Consider the following 22,809-nt stretch of genomic DNA (forward strand, 5'->3'; position numbering starts at 1 on the left):
TCTATTCCTGAGTTTCCTTACCTTGCTCACCATATCGTGAGGGATACCGTCTGTCTTGATCAGAGCACCCAATTTCACCCCACAACCTGTGATCAGTCTACTCAGACCTTCTACTGGCACTGGACACGCACCACCTCTCAAGGCGTCCAGACTGAGGATTTCCCTGTTGAGATCTCCTCTAATGATTCTTCCTCTGACTCTTCTTCATCTCCTAATTCCCCTGACATACCCCAACTTTCTCCTGAATTTGTGCCTATGCCTTACAGTGTTCATGATATTCCTCAGTCTTCTCCTGACTATTCGCCCCCAACTTCTCCCACTGATTACTCTCCGACTTCTCCTCAGGATCCCAAGATTCCGTCTTCTACAACTGACCCTCCGGTCCCACTGATCCCATTGGATAGGCTGGCTGACTGAGTTGTAACTCCTAATGTTCCAATAAATCTCTCCTCTTTTCTGTTTCTTCAGTCCCAGTGTGGTTATTATGCTAGCATGCTGCCATTAATAATTCTGCATGATTATTATAAAGACTATGAGGCTATATCTGATTATTATAGCTATTATTAATCAAAGTTAACTACTTAATCAATGGCTAAATAATTCTTGATAGATACACACTACTCTTAGGCAGAATATTGCTAAGTCAGAGCTTAGAGCATTGAGTACATTATTACTTAAGCTACTTTTAAAGCTAGGTATATAATTCAAAGCTGGGTATATTATTTTTTTCTCCGACATCACTCCCCCCTTTGAGACTCTTGAGTCTCACAATCAGCTTGTACATGTCTTAGTTCCACTACTCTGTGTTCTTATCCCCCATAGTAGTTACATCATCTTCTTGCGACATTACACACATGGTTTTCATGCACAATATCCTTTTAGATGAGGCACAATTTCTTCTGACCCAGGCACTTTGCGTGCCGTAGAGGGTCCGATGGAGCTCCTGGGAGAGGTTACCAGCACTTCACCAGGTAGCTCATCACTACATGGTCCAATGTGTCACGCGGACACTATCTATGTCGGGTAGACATCAAAACTGTCAAGTAGACATCAGAAACTTCTATGACCATGAAAATTCTAAGTTCCACATTATTAGATTCTTTTCTGTATTTCTACATTCTTTTCTGTATTTCTAATGCATCAAGTACGCTTTTATATCACTGTTCTAACATCCTCCACCTATATACCCACCCAATAGTATTTCTATTACAATAGTGATGTCCGATAGTGATGTCCATACCATACCCCACATCACTCCCCCTACTCACTCACTACGCTTCTTCTCAAGGTGAACCAGGAGTGGGCGAAAAACCCTCAAGAGCCAATTGTAAGGGAAAAGTCCCACTCTGCCCGCAATTTGTCGTTTGCGTGACAGCCTGTTTTGCCAGGATCACCAAACACATACAGACATACATTCATGACATTTTGCACACAGAAACACAATTCACCAGGTCCAGTCAGCACTTACAATGTCACCGATCAGTTCCACCACCAATAGTGGTGTTTGTATAACGCCGAAATCCACTTTGGCAAGGGCACGCGTATGCGTGAGCGTGCCCGCAGCGCATCCCATACGTCAGTGTGCATTTTCATGCCAGCACCTATTCCTTTGCAGGCCACCACTTCTGAGTCTTTATTCTTCCATGCATAAAAGAAGTGAGGCATGGGCTTGAGGTTGTCCAAGCGTCTGCGTTGTCCTTTGGAATGATGCGAGGTATGAGTCATTAAGGGCGATTACCGAGAGTCGTCCTTCCAGTACCACTGGGGCACATAGCCCATGCCATAATCTGGGTAGAATTTGTAGGACTTCCGTACCTCCACAATACCAAAAGATGTCTGCAACGGGTAATGTTCCCAGACGCAAGCTTGGGATCTTCAGTTGGACCACCATACCGGGTTCACAGCCGTACTCTGACACGTTACAGGTTAACCTCCATTATTTTATCACACGATGCTTTTGGTAGATCCCCTACATATTCCGTACCTCTAGAACGGACGCACAGTGGAAACAATTCAAGAGGATGAGAACGTATGCGTATACTATCGGTAGCCTGAGTGGCAACGGGATGAAAAGTGCAAGAGGAACTTAATTTACGCATCCAGTCTGCACCATGAGTTCTGGCCACAGACCCCAGCAGACATACTGCAGGGCATAAATAGCTTTCATTGTATGGTGGGTTAGCACATTCTTGGATTCCCCTTGTAGGCATCACAAGCAGGGGACTATGCATGCGGTTATGGCATACCATACATGTGCTGTTGGTAACAGTCTTGCGTGCTACATCATGTAACCACTTGTGGTACAGGTTCTGTGGAGATTCTGCGCCACTTGTACTGTTGTACTGCGTGATCTTTGTGCTGTTAACATAATCTATTGCATCTTGTACATTCTGGGTCAATTTTCCTACGGTCAAATCACAAAGTGCCTCGGTGCTACAATCCTTAGGAATCTTTACCCCAAAGTCAATCCCTGCCTGGCGGATTTCTGTGTAGGGGTGCCCCGTGGGCACAAACACACAAGCCTTGTAGTCGTCTAGCAGGACGGTCTTCTGAAGATTACGTTTAGAGGTAGCATTCCCAAAGATACTGTAATACCAGAGCGGATGAATTACTCTGCAGTATGCCTCCTCTGGCTTTCCTGCTATAATTACACTGCTTGTTGGGCTGCTTGCGTTATGGCAACTATGGGGCGACTTAATACGTAGCTCAGCTGTCACTGTATAATTTATCGCCGAATTGTTCTCCGCCCACCTGATAGGATCCACATTTACTGGTGGATCGGGCCCCATGTACTCAAAGGAGTACATGACGAACACCCCTTCATTCTTCGGTATCATGTTTACCTTTAAAGCATGTCCTATCAGTCCTACTGCACATTTCAGGTGATCCTGAACCGCGGTCTGAGCCTTCCCTTCTGTAAGATCCAGTGTGCGCTGTTGTTCTCAATACACTGTACGGCCTCCAATGGATGCCTCCCCATACCCTACGTTTCTTCTGAACCGTGAATTAGCCTGTTTTTCAGAGTGCTGCCGTGTCCCGTGGCTTAGTGTGGGGTGTGATTCATTAACTAGTTTTGTCTGAGTTGCGTTTATCAGTGTCATATTTACCGACGTCGTAGTTGTGTGACCAACTGCCGCGAGCATCCAAACTATCCCCATGTATACACTAATTAGTACTGCCACTATAGCGCAGTGGCGCAGTTTCAGCGTTTGTTCGCGGCCTGCTACCATGAACTTCATTCTGATTCTTCTGTACTGTCCTGGGCTATATCTGCTAAATTCAGTGTTGTTAGATCTGATGCATCAAATGCTTGGGACGGTTTATACCCTGATGGACCTGGTCTGGGCTCGCCTGACAAATCTCCTATCGTTTCAGGCTCCCTTAAAAATTGGTGCACTATAGGTTCGAAGTCGAGAGTTGGTGAACTCAGGGGCTCTCCCGGTTGCTCCTCAGTAATCGGGCCTGACTCTATGGTCTGGGACTCCGCCTTCTGCTGCGCTTTCTTTCCTTTTCCCCGTGTATTGTATGCTGGTGCTTCTGGATGTTCTACGTCTTCTGGGTCAGTGTCTTCCTCCGAGTGAGCGAGCTGCACCAGTTTTGGGCGCGAGTCTTTCCACTTTGGTCCTTTCCCTGCCGCTCTACAACAATGATTCAAGTGATACCAGTGTTCTCTTTCTTCAACCTTGACCGCCGTTGGCGTTGCCAATACTACCTTGAATGGTCCCTCTCTCCTTGGTTGGTTCCAATGCTTTCTTTTGAACACTTTGATATACACGTAGTCTCCTGGCTCCACCTGACGAAGCTCCTCCTTCTCTACCCTCACACCATGCGTGGCTTCGCAGACCTGTGAATACAGAGTTCTATGTATTTGGGTTAGGTGTCTTACATAGCTTGACATTTCGCCCTCTAGCTGTTCCAGCGATGGGCCCTTGTAAGGCCCCCGAATGAAGGCTACTGGCATTGGCCGTCCTGTAAGCATTTCATGTGGTGTCAAGTGAGTGTTCCTGTTGGTTTGCGAACGCATTTTCATCAGTGCTAACGGCAATGCTTGTACCCAATTTAGCTTTGTGCTCGCACAGATCTTAGCTATCTTCTCTTTCAGCACTCCATTAGCTCTTTCTACAATCCCCTGAGACTGTGGGTGATATACGCAACCTAGACGGTGTTTCAGGCATAAGGCCTCTGCCATAGCTTTCATTACTTCGTTCACAAAATGCGGACCATTGTCTGAGCTCAGCTGATCTGGGATGCCAAAGCGGGGGATCACTTCCCTGCACAGGAACTTAACCACTGTCTTGGCGTCATTTTTGGCCGTAGCCTGCGCCTCTACCCATCGGCTGAACCGATCTATCACTACCAGAATATACCTCTTTCCTTCCTTTCTTTCTGTAGTTCCCATATCCACAAAGTCTATCACTAGGTGTCTAAATGGTCCCATGGGTTCTGGTATGTGGCTGATGGGTGCCATGAAATGTTTTCTGACATTGCGTACTGCACAAAGCTCACACGATCGCAGGAATTTGTCCACCATACTCGCTAAGTATGGAGACCACGAGTTCTCTCGAATTGTTTCAATAATTTTCCTGCGATTACAGTGATCTATTCCATGTGCTTCTTTAATCAGCATTGGAAGAAAACTTAGTGGGGCCACAAACACTCCATCACAACTTCTCCATGTCCTAGACTGGGGATCTAATACCGCTCCCCGTTTCTTCCATAACTCTCTCTCCTCTGCTGAGGCAGACTCTTGGAAGGCCCTGATATCAGCCATTGTGACCTGCATCTGCCCTTCGTCATCTGGCTCTCTTGTTTGCATCATTACCGTGACGCTTGTTTCACCTACTGCTGCCTTTTTAGCTGCCTCATCAGCTACTGCATTTCCTCGGCTGACCCATTCTCCATCTGACTTGTGAGCTCTACATTTTACGATTGCCAATTCTTTAGGGAGCATCATTGCTCCTAACAGCTCTGAAATTGCCGGCCCATGTACAATGGCTGATCCATCTGCCCTCTGGAAACCTCTTTGTGCCCAGATTGGTCCAAACACGTGGCACACTCCATAAGCATAGGCCGAATCAGTGTATATTGTACATGTTTTGCCTGCCCCCAGTTTGCAGGCTGCTGTTAGTGCTTTTATTTCTGCCAATTGGGCAGAGCATGGTTGTGGCACTGCCACGGTCACTACTGTGTTAAATACTCCTTCTTGGTCATCATATTGAACTACTGCATAGCCAGCTTTGTTTCCCTCATTACTACGATAGCATGATCCATCCACAAAGAGGATACATTGAGCACCAGGCAGTGGTTGTGCTTCTAAGTCTGACCTAGCTTTTAGGTATTTTTCTGTCACTTCAGCACACACATGTGGGGATCCATCTTCTGGGAGCCCCAGCCTATCTGCAAGATTTATTGTGCGGCATTTCTCAATTGTTAGTTCAGGAGCTGACAGAATGACATCATAACCTGTTTTTCGAGCATTGGTTATCACAAATTTTTGACTAGTCAGCAGTGCATGCAAGGCATGGGATGTATACAGGGTCACTGGATGCCCCATTGTGATTGATGATGCCTTTTGATAGGCAAATGCCGCAGCTGCTAATCCTTGATAGCATGGTGGCATGCCCTTCTCCACACTATTGAGTGCCGTGCTAAAGTACGCTACTGGTCTTTTCCCCATGCCTTCTTGTTCCTGTGCTAACACTGCTGAGGCAATCCCTTTTCTTTCAGACACATACAAATAGAATGGTTTACCATAGTCTGGACATGCCAATGCAGGTGCAGATGACAATGCAGTCTTTAGCATATCAAATGCCGCTTTTGCTTCCTCTGTCCATGTTAACATGGCACTAGACTTTGTTTGGTCTGCTGCTTTCACAATATCCCTAAGTGGCTGCGTTTTCTTTGCAAAATCACAAATCCACGGTCTGCTAAAACCCACCAATCCCAAGAAGGATAGCATCTGTTGGACAGTTTGAGGTCTGGGAGCTTTTTGGATTGCTTCTACATGTTCTGGTGAGATTTTTCGTGTAGTGCCTTCGAGCACTCTACCTAAGTATTCTACCTTTTGCTGGCAGAATTGCAACTTTTCTTTACTTACTTTATGCCCGTTTAGGGCCAGAGTTTTTAAAACCTGCACCGAATCTTGTACGCATTGCTCTTTGGCTTGACTGCAGATCAGCAGATCATCCACATATTGCAATATTGTGCTGGACACATCCAAATTAGTCAAATCTCGGGTTAGAACTTGGTTGAAAACTGTTGGGCTTTCACAATAGCCTTGTGGCAGTCTGGTGTATGTATACTGCTGTCCCCCATAGGTAAAAGCAAACAGGAACTGTGAATCTGGATGTAATGGAACACTAAAGAACGCTGAGCACAGATCAATTACTGTGTACCATTTCGTTCCTTCTGGAATGTTAGACAAAAGTGTGTGTGGATCTGGAACTACAGGATTTTCCGCTATCACCACTCGATTTACTGGTCGTAGATCATGGACTAGTCTCCATTTGTCTGAGTTTGGTTTTCTGACCGGAAAGATGGGGGTGTTGCACTGACTTTTTGTTAAGACCAAAACTCCTGCTTGCGTCAGTCCCTCAATCGTTGGTCTTATCCCTACTATTGCTTCTTTTGACAAGGGATACTGTTTCTGATATGGCAATTGTGCTCCTGGTTTAAGCTGTATCTTAACTAATCCTGCCGACTTTACCAGTCCGACATCTGTTTGATGTTTGGTCCATAGCTGGTCAGGTATTTGTGCTAGTGCTTCCTCCATTTCTCTTTCTGTGATCTCCTGCTCTTCAGCCCATTGGGGCAATTGTTTCATCTTGTTCTTCTCTATCCTCAAATTCTCAGCTCTGCTTATTAGTACAGTCTGTGGCCTTACCTCATCTATTGCTACCTGCTCTATTTTAAGGAACTTTCTATCTGGGGACACACTGACTCCCTGTCCTATATGTTTCCACTGCATCCTCTGACTTGCCTCCCTCACCATTGATCCTAATTCTTTTGATTCAAAACCTTGCCCAACCAGCAGGGAGACATGAGGAGCAGCATCAGGAATCTGGTACCACTGTTCGAGTTGTGACGGCAGTTGAATTGATGCAGCTACCCCTTGCGGTCCTACAATTACATTTATAGTCTTCAGAGTGTACTGTGTTTTTGCAATCCGTTCGTCCCACATGGCCTCGTATTCTTCATTTTGTCCTTCTTCATCATACATCATCGTGCAGTGCCATGGTTCTCTGCTTTCTTGACAGTCTGGTCTCATTTTGATCAGCCAGGATTTCCACTGTGTGTACAGATCCCTTATCCTACTGTGCATGTCGTTTATTTCCAACCAATACACCTTGTCCATTGTACTTAGTTCAAGTTTCGTCTCCATCATGACATACTGTTGAACTAAATGCTCTGGGAGTTCTACCCATACTCCTCTTTCTCCGCAATGTATCTTAGCTCCTAACTTACAGCGCACATCTCTTCCAAGTAGATTCGCTGGAGTTTCTGGGGAGAACAGTAATGGTGCTTGCACTGTCACTCCTTGTATGTTCAGTTCTTGAGGCTCAGTAAAGCGTAAAGTCTGTGTTTTCCCTGAGAAGCCTACTATTTTTACTGCTTTACTGGAGAGGGGGAGCTTTGAGCCTTCTTTGCCTATGCTTGTAAATGTTGCACCTGTGTCGATTAAGAATGATGAGCGAATTTGTCTTCCCACTATCACAGAGACAGTGGGTTCTTGAGCGGGGTGCAGAGAGGTGGTATACTGCACCAGCTCCCCCTCTGGCTTCTCTGGGCCTCCTCACATACTTCCCGGGGGTGGCCCCATGGGGCCTGCTCCCGAGTTCACTCCTTGGGGCTGTTGATTAGGCCCCATCCAGGGTCCCATCCAATTTCCTGGACCTTGCCATCCTTGATTTTGCTGTGCACCTCCTCTTGGCGACACCATTTCCTGTTGATAGGCATATGGGCAGTCTCGTTTCAGGTGACTCGGATCTTGACATACCCAACATCCTCTTCCTCCTTGGTTCATTGGAGCACTTCCTCTCAAAGGTTGCTGAAATGCTCCTCCTCCTCGACCACGTCCCCGTCCCTGACCCCATCCTCGATTCTGGGGAGGGTATTGTTGAACTGGGGGGTACATTACCAGTGGTGGAGGTGCATAGTAAGCAGGCTGCAGTTGTTGCAGGGGAATCATTGGCATAGTTTGCGCCATGGCTGCTGGCTGTGGCACTGGAGGTGCAGGCTGAGCCGCTGGGGGTTCTGCTTGTTATGCCACCAGCACCGCTGCCTGCTTTGCTACGTTTTTCTCCTCCTTTTTCCTTTCCATGCTTTCCTGTTTGTTGCGGGCTAACTCACTCAGTTGAGCCTTGTGGAGCTGCATCACCATGCTTTCAGCTGCTTTCCTTGCTTCTCTTTCTCTCCGCCTGTGCAGCTCCACATAATGTATTACATTAGCCTCAAAGGTGGGCCACGCCATTGCAGCCAGTCCCACTACTGTGTCCAGTTGGTCCTGGACTTCCACTGGAAGAGCCTTCTTTACCATCATACGAAACAGGGTTTGGCTTGTTGCTGTTTCATCCCATGCTCCTCCCATCTCTTCTCTCCATGCCTTCTGTAGTTTTAATACAAATTCTGCTACACTCTTATACTCTTCCAATTTGATTTTTTCTACTCTTCCTGGATCTGCCCGTGTTGGGTATGCACTCCGCAGGGCCTTCCAGATTTGGTTACGGTGAGTCCCAAATGGGCTTGGATCATATTTCTGCCCCTCTGCCTCTCTTCTTAGGTCTACATTGTGAAAAATTTCGATCATCTTGGCCTTCCCCAATGACTGAGACAATATTGCTTTGACATCTCCCAGTGCCAATACCTGTCCCATTGTTTGCTCTTCAAACCGTCTAATCCATTTTTGAGCTCCTTCACAAATACTTGGCAATCTGCCAATTAATCCCGTCAGGTCCATGAATGACCATGGGACATAAGCCACATCGTTTCCTTTTATTATCACTGGCATCTGGGATGCCTCCATCTGCTGCTCTTCCTTGTTTTCTGGAGGTCCTTCCCCTGCACCTTGTTTCCGTGCAGACCTTAATTCCATAGCCAAAGGGGGTATTGCTTTCCTTGTCCTTCCTTTTTCTTCTCCTCTCACCTGGCTTTGCAGTTCTTTCAGCGTCTGCCTGGCTTCCTCCACTTTTTGTTCCAGATTACAGCGTGCTTCTTTTATTTCTTTCTTAAGGTGGGCCAGTTCTTCACTTTTCTTCATTTTTATCTGACTTAGCGCAGACAACTCCCCTTGTGAGTGCTCTAATCCATACACCTTCTGCATTATTTGGCAACGCAGGACCTTATCCTCTGACACGTCTATTTCCATCCTTTCCAGTTTCTTCCTTGTATTTTCCAGTTCTTCTTCTATGTGTGCTTGTGTCTGCCCCCTCAGCTCTTCTATTGTTAAGCGACTGTCTTCCATTCTTTCTTCCATTCTCTCCATCCGTTCACTTATTTCACGGAACCCGCCATCTCTTTTCCCTTTTGTTGATGGCATTAGTCTCACTTTCCCTGTTATGTGATACTCTTCTTCTTCCATTTCCACTTCGGTTTCTTCCTCCTCTCTGTACTTGCCTTGCTCTCCTTTCTGAGGTGCGGGGTAGAACCCGGGTTGCCCCTCTGTAGAGACTCGCTCCCTTCGCTATTCGCTCTCGATGGCGGACCTCTTATCCAAGTATCTCTGGGTGCAGGTGTGCTTGTTTTGTCTTCCAGTCCTAACCACTCCATCTTTCCTTTGTATTTTCTCTTCTCTAGATTCGTCTGATACTCTCTCCACATGTTAATTTCCGCCCCCGTTCTTCTATATGACGCTGGATCCCACGCCAGACTTTCCTTGCTTCCTTCCAGGCTTCCTTCCTTCTCGGACCCCTCTGGCCTAAAATGGGTCTGCTCCTGCTCTCGCTTCGAGCGCTGCATTGCTGTTGTATTCTTTTCTCCACTTTCATCTTCACTCTGCGTATATATACTACTTTGCCTTCAAATTGCCCTTCCATTATCTCCAGCCTCACTGTCCGTGGTTGTCCTTCTTTTAATAGGACGGGATAGATTCCTGCTGTTCGTGTTGGGGGCACTTCTCTGTATGGGGGTGGTTTCTCCTGCTCCACAAGCTCCTCTGCTGGTGGGGCTGTAGCCTTTTCTCTCTGTGCTCTCTGCCGTTCCCCTTCCACCTGGAACCAATCCACAATTTCCTTCTTTCTGTCAGTCCTGTCCCTACTTTCCTTCTTTATTTCTCCCCAGCACTCTAGTCTTTCCTTCATCTTTCACACCTTTCATTATTAAATGTGCCTTCTAGTGGCCACTGCAACTCCCCATGTGTCCGGTCACTCCATTTTTTCATATACTTTTTAATTTCTTTCTCTACTTCTTTGTGCTTCAGTATAATCACCCCTACGGGTGTGGTTGGTGTCTCCTCTCTACTCATGACACACCCTTGTCTGGCCCTATGGGCTTCACTTCTATGACCCAAGTTACTGTTTAGAGGTGTCCAGGTCACCCTCGTGTAAATTCTTCTTACAGTCACGCTCGGCCTCACTGGGTTTTTTCTGGGTTGTTCTTCAAATATGTTTATTCTATCAATCAAAAGTGCTGTTCCCAGACCTCTCTCCCACAGTACTACCCTGGGTTCAATTGTAATAATAACCTTTAGCCCCGAACAATAATTGCTCTGTATTGGCCTAGCTCCAAACACTTCCACTACGGGCTCTTCTTCCTCCCCATATGGATCATCAATGAAATCATACACTGAAATCACTACCTGGGCTTCTCGTGGTTCAGGAGCTGCCAGTAACGCACGCAATAATGGGCCCAAAACACGAGGACATGATTTAACACAGACTTTGAATATAACAGGTGTCTGCTTACCTTTCTGTTTTGATGCCGGCAATCTGCAGCCCGTAGTAGTTGCGGTCCCAGCTCAGGTTTTCGGACTCACGTCAGCCTTCCCACGCAAGTTCCCGGGTTTCGGCACCAATAAATATGTCGGAACTCAGAGCCCCCTCGGAGTGGACATATCACAGGGTGGAATTTTTGTTTGTATCTATTTCTCTTAGCTTTCCCAATGACCTCCACAAGATATAAAACTTAGCCGAAATAAAAGAGATCTCAGTCAACAGATGAGAAGAAGCGGGTTTCTTTATTCAGCCATGCAGTCAACAACATGCATATCTGAAGAGAGCAGCTGGTCTCCAAAACCCCGAAAAAGTCCCCTCTACTTATACCCCAGGCGCCCCGGGGCGCCTCCTTTTCTCTAATTTAAATATTTCCAGCAATTTCCCATTATATTCAGTGTATGGCTACTTTAGTCCCTCCTTCCTTAGTTTACATACGTTTCCCAATTCCCATTATTTTCGCATTTGTCCCGATACCGCCCCTAAATTGATACCATCCTCCCCTCGATGACGTCAATTTTCCTCCTCTCCAGTTCCCCTTATTTTTAGGCTAAGTCAACAATTTTTAGAAAAAATTGGCGCTTACTTATAGGCGCCACTTCCTTATTGACTTCATTTGACCGTCACCTCTTAAAGGTGCTTCCTCGGCTCATCCTGACCTCGCGCGTTGCCCTCCACAACAATGTGTAAGTACCTTGCTCTCTTCCTCTGTCATGATGACTTTTCCCTCTACCTACTTGATCTAAGTTTTATTTACTATTTTTAAAATAAGCTGTGCCATTAAGCTGCCTCATATCCTTTTCTCTTTTCATCACTGTTGATTGCTAGTATTCCAATGCTATTGTCTCCTCTACCCGCCTATCACTGTCATGTCACAGTGACCTGGCCTACTTCCCACACTGTGTTCCTTTTGCCTTAGTACACGCTCTCTTTTGCTGATTACATAGTCACGCAATATGCACTTCACTCATCTTCACTCATCTCTCCCCACTTCCCATTTTTCCTTCCAGTTCAGTCAGCCCGCCGCGCTATCTTCCGGAGAGGTCCCAGGGGTGCTCTGCGACGCTATCGCCAGTATCAGCTGTCCTGTCTGGCCATCGAACTTACTGGTTTCCTGGAACACCTATCTGAATCCTCTATTCCTGAGTTTCCTTACCTCGCTCACCATATCATGAGGGATACCGTCTGTCTTGATCAGAGCACCCAATTTCACCCCACAACCTGTGATCAGTCTACTCAGACCTTCTACTGGCACTGGACACGCACCACCTCTCAAGGCGTCCAGACTGAGGATTTCCCTGTTGAGATCTCCTCTAATGATTCTTCCTCTGACTCTTCTTCATCTCCTAATTCCCCTGACATTCCCCAACTTTCTCCTGAATTTGTGCCTATGCCTTACAGTGTTCATGATATTCCTCAGTCTTCTCCTGACTATTCGCCCCCAACTTCTCCCACTGATTACTCTCCAACTTCTCCTCAGGATCCCGAGATTCCGTCTTCTACAACTGACCCTCCGGTCCCACTGATCCCATTGGATAGGCTGGCTGACTGAGTTGTAACTCCTAATGTTCCAATAAATCTCTCCTCTTTTCTGTTTCTTCAGTCCCAGTGTGGTTATTATGCTAGCATGCTGCCATTAATAATTCTGCATGATTATTATAAAGACTATGAGGCTATATCTGATTATTATAGCTATTATTAATCAAAGTTAACTACTTAATCAATGGCTAAATAATTCTTGATAGATACACACTACTCTTAGGCAGAATATTGCTAAGTCAGAGCTTAGAGCATTGAGTACATTATTACTTAAGCTACTTTTAAAGCTAGGTATATAATTCAAAGCTGGGTATATTATTTTTTTCTCCGACAGGTGAGATTTTGAATTAGTTATTGACACATGCTTTTTGCATCCACAAGACAAGTTATTTCCTGCCAGTTTAGCAGCTGTCTTGAAGTTAATAGACAAATAAATGAATGAATGAATGCAGCTTATGTTTCTAAGAAAGCTGTAAGTGGAAAGTTGTCCAAAAATGTTAAGGAAAAATGTTATATAAAAATTCTCTTTGTTAAATATCATGTTTTGAAAATTTGCCCTAGATTATGTGGCACCACAAATCCCTGGGAATGAGCTGTTACTATAGAAACGATAATGTATGAGAAGGTGCGCATTGATATAAACCTGTGCTTTGCCTTGCAGCCGGAACTACTTTCAGATCTGCTGTTAAGGTAAATTAAACAACACCTTCTGACCAATCAGAATCGAGGATTCAGCAGCGCTGCAGCATACACACACAGTATATAATATAATCCATCCAGTTTATGCAAAATGTCCCAGTTCCAAAATATGTACAGACATCGCCCCCAGGTGGTGAACGCTCTATAGTCTTCGGCAGAAACTGGTGCAGCACCTTTCCTTCACTCCCCTATTCCAGTTCTCGTTCAGTTTTCCTACCCGTATTGAGACACTCCGTGCCAGGATTGGCTGCTCCTCTATCGTCACGTCGGAAGATGTCCAATCAGCGCACGGCTCGCGAGCACGAGCTCACGGCTGATCCTAGCGCAATGGGCGTGGCCTGACGGAAAACGGGTGAGAAAACACACCGTCTCCGCTCCTACTTTGGCTTCACTCGCAGCTCCCATCGATTGTCGGGGATGTGACCCCGGAACAGGACGGCTCCCTTAGAAACAACTCAGCCTTTATAAATAACACACAAAACAAGGAAACATAAAATAAATCCTGGACCAGGAGAGGTGAGTGAGAAAAGTTGTTGCGTTGGAATGTGCTTATTAAAATGACTGTGCTAGCAAGCGTCTTAGCATTGAGGATTCTGTTAGCTTGGTAGCTTAGCTTAGCTTAGTAGTGAGTGTATGGGAACTTCATTGAAGGCTTTGTTAGAAACCACAGAGGAGCGCTGGGCTCGCTTCACTAAAACACTGCACAGTGATCTGTCATTCATTTAACGCGCTTATACAGATGAATAAAATATTTGCAAGTGTCGAATAAGTGCCATAAGATTTAATTGTGTAAATTTATTTAAAGAAGAAAAAGCTGATGTTTTGTTGGAGTGAGCAGTTCTCTTTATCCACATCCTCAACCTTCAGCACTGCGACTCCTCACTTCACTCTTTTCTGCATTAATATTTATTATTTTATTTATTTATTTCAGTCAGCACACCTATGCTGCAGTTTTCTGTTGAATCCTATAATATAATCTAGGCATTTATGTCAGCCTTGGTTGTTTTATACAGGTTTGGTGTTCTTGAGTCACTGGCTATTCTCTCCGTTTGGTTTTTTTCCTTCATTCTCTCACTCAAGGTTCAGATCAGGTAACATTACTCTACTAAAACAGTTATTACTCATAGGGATAGTCTGGAACTAACTGATCAGGAATGTCCTGCTTTTTGGTCATGCAACTCTTCCCGTCTCTCAGCGCAGAGCCCAGGTGTTGATTAGAGTCTATTTTTGTGTCCCCACACCCTCGAACCCATTGTGGATGTGAACACAACTGTCACATTCGGATAAAGAAGGAAGATCATGGCTGGGAGATCACCTGTTCAGGATACCTGATACTGATATTGGGGATAGTTTTGGGGTTGACTATGTGTGTGGAACTTAAAGCGGGATCAACACCAGCGTGGCATTAATTACACGAATACGTCAGATCACGTTCATGTCACCACCAAGCAGAAAGTTTCCCCTCAGTGCAAAGACATGTGTTGGATGTCTCTAAATTGTTTGTAGTGTGTGTAAGACTGCGTTCTGTGATAAACTGGCACCCGGTCCGTGGTGTCCACCACATTGTGCACCGAGTCCACTGGGATAGGCTTCAGGGTGACCGCAACACTGTGTAGGATAAGTGCTACAGAAAATGGATTTAAAGGGGAACACGCCTTGTATCATTCAACACAGGCTTCGCTGAGATAGTAATTATAATGTTCTGTTGAAGTCACTGTGATTGTTCAATGTTTATCTATATACACTATATTGCCAAAAGTTTTGGGACACCAAAGGGCCAGTGAAAGGAACTCTTAATGCTTCAGCATACCAGGCATTTCATGCTCCGAACTTTGTGGGAACAGTTTGGGGATGACCCCTTCCTGCTCCAACATGACTGTACACCAGTGCACAAAGCAAGGTCCATAAAGACATGGATGAGTGAGTTTGGTGTGGAGGAATTTGACTGGCCTGCACAGAGTCCTGACCTCAACCTGATAGAACACCTTTGGCATGAATTACAGTGGAGACTGCGAGCCAGGCAAATGCGCTTCTAGAGTAATGGTCAAAAATTCCCATAAACACACTCCTAAACCTTGTGGAAAGCCTTCCCAGAAGAAGTGAAGCTGTTATAGCTGCAAAGGGTGGGGCACATCCATATGAAGTTCATGTAAAGGCAGATGTCCCAAAACTCTTGGCAATATAGTGTAACTAGAAGCAGAATTTTCTTTTCACTTAATCATAGCATGATTTTTAAAATGAATGTAGTCAGTCTTGACGCATTGGTGCCTTATAGCTCCAGGATCCTCGGTTCGAACCTGACCTCTGGTTACAGCCTTTTGGAGTTTATGTGCATGGTTTTTCTGTGTCCCTGGGTTTACTAGGTTCCTCTTGCTAAACAAAGCATTTTGCTAGATTCACTGGTGACAAAGTTAGATTTCTGTTAAACACATTTACATTACAGTATCCACCCATATAGATGGTTACAACAAATAAATCGAGAGCTTGTGATTTACTGCATCATTTAGCATTCTAAAAAATATGCAGTTTTGGATAGGTTTGACAGTATTATATTCAATTATGTTTAAGTGACTAATGAAACCAAAAGATTGGGATTAAAAAAAATATGTTGCGCTGATTACATTTCTTATATCTTTATTTGAGAATACATATTTCTTTTCTGTTTATTAGTAGGAATATTTCTGCTTCGCCTCTCATTATCACTAAAATGTGAAATCATTCAGACCAAAAGAAAACGATGGAACAGCATAAATGTGTCGTGGCAAGAATGACCTTTTCCGGCTCATTTCTGTAAGACTGTAGCTTGGAGTTTGATTCCCTTCTCATCATCGTCCTCACTGGCTTTCTGTCACATGCTGTAGCAGATAGTTCAGAGCTTGACATATTATTCATTATGGTTATGATGTAATATTTATTTACAGCAGTGCTACATTGGGTTAGGATGTAGCTCCTGTTTAGGACTCCAGAGCTGGGGCAGGTGGAGCTGTGGCACGACTCAGCCTCCGCGTCCCTGGGGGTGAGGATCAGCTGTCTTTGTGCATCAGGCTTAGGCGAGGCTCAAACCCCCTGCTTTTCTCCAACATGCTTTATATGCTGTGGCTTGAACGTCTTGCAGCGAAGCTGAAACCCCTCTAGTTTCCCTCCGACACACACACAGCTACTACACGATCATGACTTTGATTTCAGGACCTTCATCATCACATCATTACAGGTTAATGTACTCGTCCGCTACCTGATGGATCTTTCCCTCCAAAATCTATTGCCTCCCTTTAGGGCATTAGAGTTGTTAATAGTAACCCTGCTTTGCATCATGCAAAATTACGTATATAATTATTTTCCTAAAACAGCATCTCCTGATGCGTTTTATTCCTCTTATATCAGAGCGATTCGCTGACGATTACAATTTTAAGAGTGTAAATAACATGATGCTATCGAACCATTTAACATTGTGGAACGTCTGCAAGATGAGTTAGTTCCTGCGCTCACACAGCTTGTCCTGTAAGCTTAAAAACAAGAAATATACAAAGCTTTCTATCCTGAAGACACGCTAAAGTCACTGACGGTTACAAAGCGCTGACACTGGAGACTCCTTCCATACAGACCGGCGGCTCAGAATAAGTTTCTGTAGAAGCGCTAATGGTCCTCACATGCTCTGTAGTGTCTGGGTCTACAGCCATGTCTGGATTGACCATAAAACCCACTTCTGAAATGAATTATAATACAGACTGGAGTGTGTTTGGACTAGAAATCCCTGTTGTATTGTGAGTTTAAATTTATTTGTACAGTAACTAAGAGCTGACAGATGATCATTCTGCTCGATTTTATTAATTTTTTTTTGTGTTCTGCACGGTGTATTTTATTCTAGTTTATGAACACCAGATGTTTTAGCCACATTACGTCTCTCCAGCACAATCAGTGTAGACCCAGTTAGTCCGAGTGGAAACCCAGTTGTTTTTTAACTGCTGTTTTTGCATGAATCCTGTACAGGCGTGTTACAGTACAAGTGTAGCCCTCTCTCCCTCCCTCTCTCCCTCTCTCTCTTTCTGTCTCTTTCGGTCTGTCTCTTTCCATTTCTCTCTCTCTCTCTCTCCCACCTTTATGATGAAATAAAGTCGATTAAAAAAAACTCTCTCTCTCCATCTCTCTTTCTCTTTTTCTATATTTCTCTCTCTCTCTCTCTCTCTCTCTCTCTCTCTCTCTCTCTCTCTCTCTCTCTTTGTGTGTCTCTATCTCTCTCTCTTTCTATCTTTCTCTCTCACTCACCCTCATTCTCCCTCTCTCTCCCTCCCTCTCATTCTCTCTCCCTGTCTCTGCCTCTGTCTCTTTCCCTTTCTGTCTCTCGTTCACACTCCCTCTCTCGTTCACATTCCGTATCTTTGTCTTTGTCTGTCTCTCTATCGCTCTCTTGTACTTGTCCTCTCTTTCTGTTTCACTCTTTTTCTTGTTGTTTCTTGTTGTTTCTCTCTCTCTCTCTCTCTCTCTCTCTCTCTCCCCCCCCTTCCTCTTTCTCTCTGTGCTCCAACACCCCCCCAGCCTCTCTCAGTGAAATCCCAACAGGAATAACTCACTGCAGTAGCTTTTCTGTTGTAATTCATGAGGAGTGCAAGACACACCGTCATGTGAAGCAGTTACTCCTTATAATTCTTCATGTCTTCCAGTCAGAAAGACCAGATTCATATCCCATATATTCTCAGAACTCACATTAGTTTGTCTGTACAGCTTTTATATCGATAATTAGTCGGATGTTGAAGAAAGTCATAACTTGGTGCAGAGTTATGAGTTAGAATTATTATTAAGAGTAACTGGATTTTTCTCAAGGGTAAAAAAAAAAGGAACCTACGCTGTATAATCCATATATTCCATATAGTGTTGTAATATTTGTCATATTCAACAGGAAACCATGACAGGAAGTTGGAAGTAGTGCTAAACTGTGCTGGAGGGGAGTTTATGATTATTTGGCATTTAGTAAATCCTTCTCCAGGGTCATGTTTCGCATGCTCCTCGTGCACTGCTAACTACTCGTGACCTACTTTGCAGTCGCACTTTCACTACGTGCTTCATCATCATCCACCGCTGCTACATACAGCAACCATTGTTTTCGTAACCTACACATGAAGCAGTAGAGTACAGTAAAATCCTTTCTCAAAGCTCCTACCAGCTTCTGCTTGCTTTGCATCATGACTTGGAAGTTCCCTTCAAACATAAAGTGTATATATAAAGTATATGAGATCTATATAAATTAAAAATAAAAACCCTGTACACATCGGAGCAAAATGAGCGAAGCCTGATGATGTAAATGAAAAGTAATATACATGGGGAATCTATATGTAATAGATGCACTGCATGGGCATGGAGCGTTTTATGTACAATTATGAAATGTAAAGATGAATATGAACTGATGAAGGAGATTTGGAAGTTAAAGAGGTTCGAGCAGAAAGATAATGACTGATGTGGGTTTTCTTTTTTTTCGTAAAGCGTGTGACTATAAAGTGCTTACAGAGATAGGGATATGAATTGAGTACTAGGTAAGGCAGAGGATCAGTATATCAGTACACTGCGGTTTTTTTTATGCTTCTGAAAGTTGCGACTGAAAGTCTTCACAAGCCAGAGCACATTGCTGATGTGTAGCGGCCTGGGAAAACCCTTCATACGGTCAAGAATGGTCAAGTCAATGTTTTCATCTGCTTACGGAATGGCTGGGACCTTTTTCGATTAAAAAATAATGCATAAATCTGAAAAGAAATTAGAAAATTTGTGGTTTTCGTATGTGCATGCCGCTTACTTTCTTATTTTTAAGAAAATTTAATTTAGTTTTAGTTTTGTGATCTGCCTTGAAACACACAGTGAAAGAGGAATTTAGGGCTGGACATAATGCTCTGAAGCTCCTCCTCCTTTTTAAATAGCTAATAGCATTTTACTTGCCTCACAGCTGGGTGGGTGGGACACATGTGATTCTAGAGAGCATCTGATTGGACAGAAATTTTATGTGTAGCTGATGTGTAGAATGATGAGTTTGTAAAAATGTTAGTTTGAGCTTCTAAATCTGTATTTAAATCTGTCATTGTTTTAGAGCATACTGGCTTTTTTATATATATATATATATATATATAAAGATATTCATACTAAACTCAATTTTGATTTCATGTGCATCGATCGTAGGGTTTCGACAACAATTTTGTTTGTGTGTTTGTTTTAAAAGTGTCCCTTCATAGTCTCTGTATCTGTTTACTTGGCAAAATTTGTGGAGAAATATAAATCACATAGAATCCACAGAAATATATTTATACATTTACAACCTAAGCTCCTTGACAGAAAAACAACTCTACTGCCAAAATGTAAAGAATTAGAGAAGTTTAATTAATTATTCACGTCAGTCTCTGTCTCATCACACAGCTCATCACTGTTCACAGTAACATGGCTGAGGAGATTATAATCGCTGATTAATTCAGTCACTTCTCACATCTTGGCTGAATTTCTTGCTATTCGTGCTGCATCGCCTGCTGTCACCGGGACAGAATGTGTGGGCTGCTCTTCCCGGTTTTGACGATGATGTGATGGCGCAGGAGCTTCATGGAAATTTTTAATATATGGAAATTGACATTATTAGGCTTGTGTCCATTTTGGCTTTCGGTGATTGAGAAAATCACACTTAGCTAGCAAATTTTTAATGTGTTTAGGAACAACAACTGGCTTCTTCTCCATGATCTTTGCAGGCAGACACCAATCAAGGTTTTCATAAAGTAGAGGTGCCAAAATATATCCTTTTACTTGTCGATTGTGTAGTCTACGTATAATTATCACAGACTATTATGTGCACATTTTTCCGTTCCTTCCTAATATCTATAACACCGATATTAAAAGAAGTACATTCGCCGTCTTTCTACGGGGACGCTTCCTCGCTGCCTTTAATTCTGGTGTTTTTCCAGCAAAAAGTGCTTTCCACAGCACATCAGTTAAAGAGAATAAACCGTCCTGTCCCGTTTTCTCCGCTGTGTAGGAGTGCACGGCTTTCCCAGCTGTTCCAGGAGAGCCGACCTCGCTGTAGCTGCTGACAGATTTACTACGAGCGCATGATTAGTTTTTCAGGATGTGTGACCTTCATTTCCGTCTCATAACATTTTCCTATTATTTTATTTTAACGCTACGTCAGGATGGAGTTTTTCAGCTTTAAACCTCCCAATGAGTAAACTGGGCTTTGGTAAAATAAAAAACAAACAAACAATTTGCAGAAAAATCTTCCTAAATCGTCCTAAACGAAGTCTCATCTCTGCGGAAATGTATTGTTTAATATCCTGATGAAGCCAATCTTCACTGCAAATTAATATATGATTTTATTTGTATGGGAAGCTGTCCATGAGGGAAATTTCTCCACACTTCTAATACATGTTCTGTTACACTGCATTCACTTAAAGATATCGATTTTTTTGGAAGATGTTTTACTCGTACAGATATGTCTGTGTGGTGAAGGAAACCTGTTTAGAAAAAGCCTGGAGTACTTTTCCATGTTTACACGCGTCTCCTGTCAGCCATCATGTTGCTCTTCGATTAGAGAGTCATGTAACACAAGGCAATGCTATGAATGAACCACGTTTAGACAAATGTTTTATAGTGCTAGCTAACTCGTGTGAAGCTGATGATGCTAACACCAAAGCTCAAAAGCTCACGAGCCCATATTACAATCTAAAGCAGGACAGCACAGGCACTCATGCCCTGTAGTGACCACTCATGCTGTGTTGTTGTTGTTGTTCTTCTTCTTCTTGATGCGCTGATAATTTTTAGTGTGTTTGAAATTCTCAGCACTGATTCAATAGCGTGAGTAACACATAACAAGAACATCCATGACCAACAGCCAGTGAGAGGCCGAGAAAAACTATTGTATAATTGTATATAACTTCTAGAAGGAGTTATTCATGTCATAACCAAATGTTTTTAGGGTTGGAACAACACAAAAAATGCAATTCCTGGTCATGCACAGTAAAAGAAATAGCGATGTCTGCATTTCTCTTTACTCTGTCCATCTCTGTGCATGGTTCTTCTCTGACAAATCAGTTCTTCCTCCATTTTCCTCTCCAGTCACATGATCGACAGCTCTCTTGTTTATCTTTCATGTTAACAGGTGATTGTGAGAAGGATGGTGATTACGAGATTTTGAAACTGTAGGTCGTGTATTTGAGACGTTGTGTAAACGCTTGTCCGTGGACGCGGATTAGGTTGAAATACAGCAGGAGTTTTCCTAAGCAGTCATGCTGACGGTACTAAATACTTTGGCTGTACGATCGGGCGAGCAAGTTACAGGGTTGCAGGACTAATGTGTGACCTCCTTGACCCTGCCACATGCAAGACCTTCTCAAATTGCACTGACTGAATATTCCACGCTACAGTGCGGTTAATGAGTACCGCTCTCGGCTTACCGGAACGTAACAGATGTACTTTTAATAATCACTTGACAAGTGGCAAATTGAGGTGATTTCCTTAACGTCCAAAAATGTCCCATGTTTCGTTTAGGACATTTCCCTTTTTAACGCAGATTTGTGTAAAGCCACATCCAGACAGGATTCGATTTTCGCTTGAGGTCTTGGGGGTAATTTCCTATTTAACACGTCCTCTTCTCCGTCCTCCTCTGAGAAAACTATAGGCCAAATTCTCTACTGTTTTTTTCACCAGACTCAGCGGTTGTCTGATCGTTTTAGTCCTGGCATTTAAAAAAGTTATAATTTCCTCTTCCTCTATTTAGTCTTTTACCATGCGTTCCTGCGACAATCACCCAGATATTAAACTTTCTGAGTCATGCAATAAAAAATGGATGCTTCTTTAAACCTTGAGATTATAATACCAGGATCTCTTCTCTACTCCGAAAAAACAACCCACTAAAAATACTCCTGCACCATTTCATTATAGTCCGAATGCCTGATTTTTATAGCTGAGCAAATTAATTTCTTACAGATGTCCCTGTGATAAACTAATCCCATCCAGATAGGGTTTAAGACAAGATTTAGTTCAGTAGCTTAATCTTTTATGAGCTGTGTGAGTAATAAACCCTTTTGTGGCTTGCTTGTTTAGGCATTATTCATCTTTAACTCTAAAGCACTCTTTCCTTGGTACATTTTATTAATTTATAGCTCAGTAGCTCATCTTCATTCCAGATTAAAAGGCTTTGGTGGAAAACCGTAGTGCGAGATATCGATCACAGTAAACAGATATCTAAGATCTGACTTTTCACAGACTTCCTCTCAAAGCTTGCCGTTCAGCTCCCAAGCATACCAGCACAAGCATGACCACGACGCAGGGATTAACTTCGACCCATACCTAATTTTCTGCTTTCAAGTTATCGAGTTCCTCATCTGTTGTCTAATGGATTTCTTATTCCTGAGGTTCAGAGCCGAAGATTGGCGAGGATTACAGCAGGCTTTCTACTGATGCTGTGCAGAGGGATTTTCCTCAGCTGCACATTGAAGTGAATTTCATCGCTCCTTTTAAGATCAAGCGTCTTGGCACGAGTAGACGTAAACTAACTTTTTTTTTTTTTTTTCCTAGATTATTTTTTTAGGTGCAGACTAAACATTTTATATACGGTGTCACGAATTATATACACATCACAGACATGTCCTAGTGTTTATTCTTTATGCAGTAGGGAGGAGGGGATGAG

The 22,809-nt window shown here is 43.6% G+C and overlaps 1 protein-coding gene across 1 annotated transcript in view; it reads left to right on the plus strand.

Moving 5' to 3' along the window:
• Positions 1-13,519: 13,519 nt before the first annotated feature.
• ctnnbip1 (catenin, beta interacting protein 1) overlaps positions 13,520-22,809 on the plus strand; it is a 28,242-nt gene continuing 18,952 nt past the window's right edge. The window contains exon 1 of the mRNA XM_058410784.1: positions 13,520-13,679. The gene's annotated coding sequence lies outside the window, so the exon portion shown is untranslated. The remainder of the gene's footprint in view (positions 13,680-22,809) is intronic.

The sequence above is a fragment of the Hemibagrus wyckioides genome, linkage group LG15, assembly GCF_019097595.1.
Source record: "Hemibagrus wyckioides isolate EC202008001 linkage group LG15, SWU_Hwy_1.0, whole genome shotgun sequence".
NCBI classification, from domain to species: Eukaryota; Metazoa; Chordata; class Actinopteri; order Siluriformes; family Bagridae; genus Hemibagrus; species Hemibagrus wyckioides.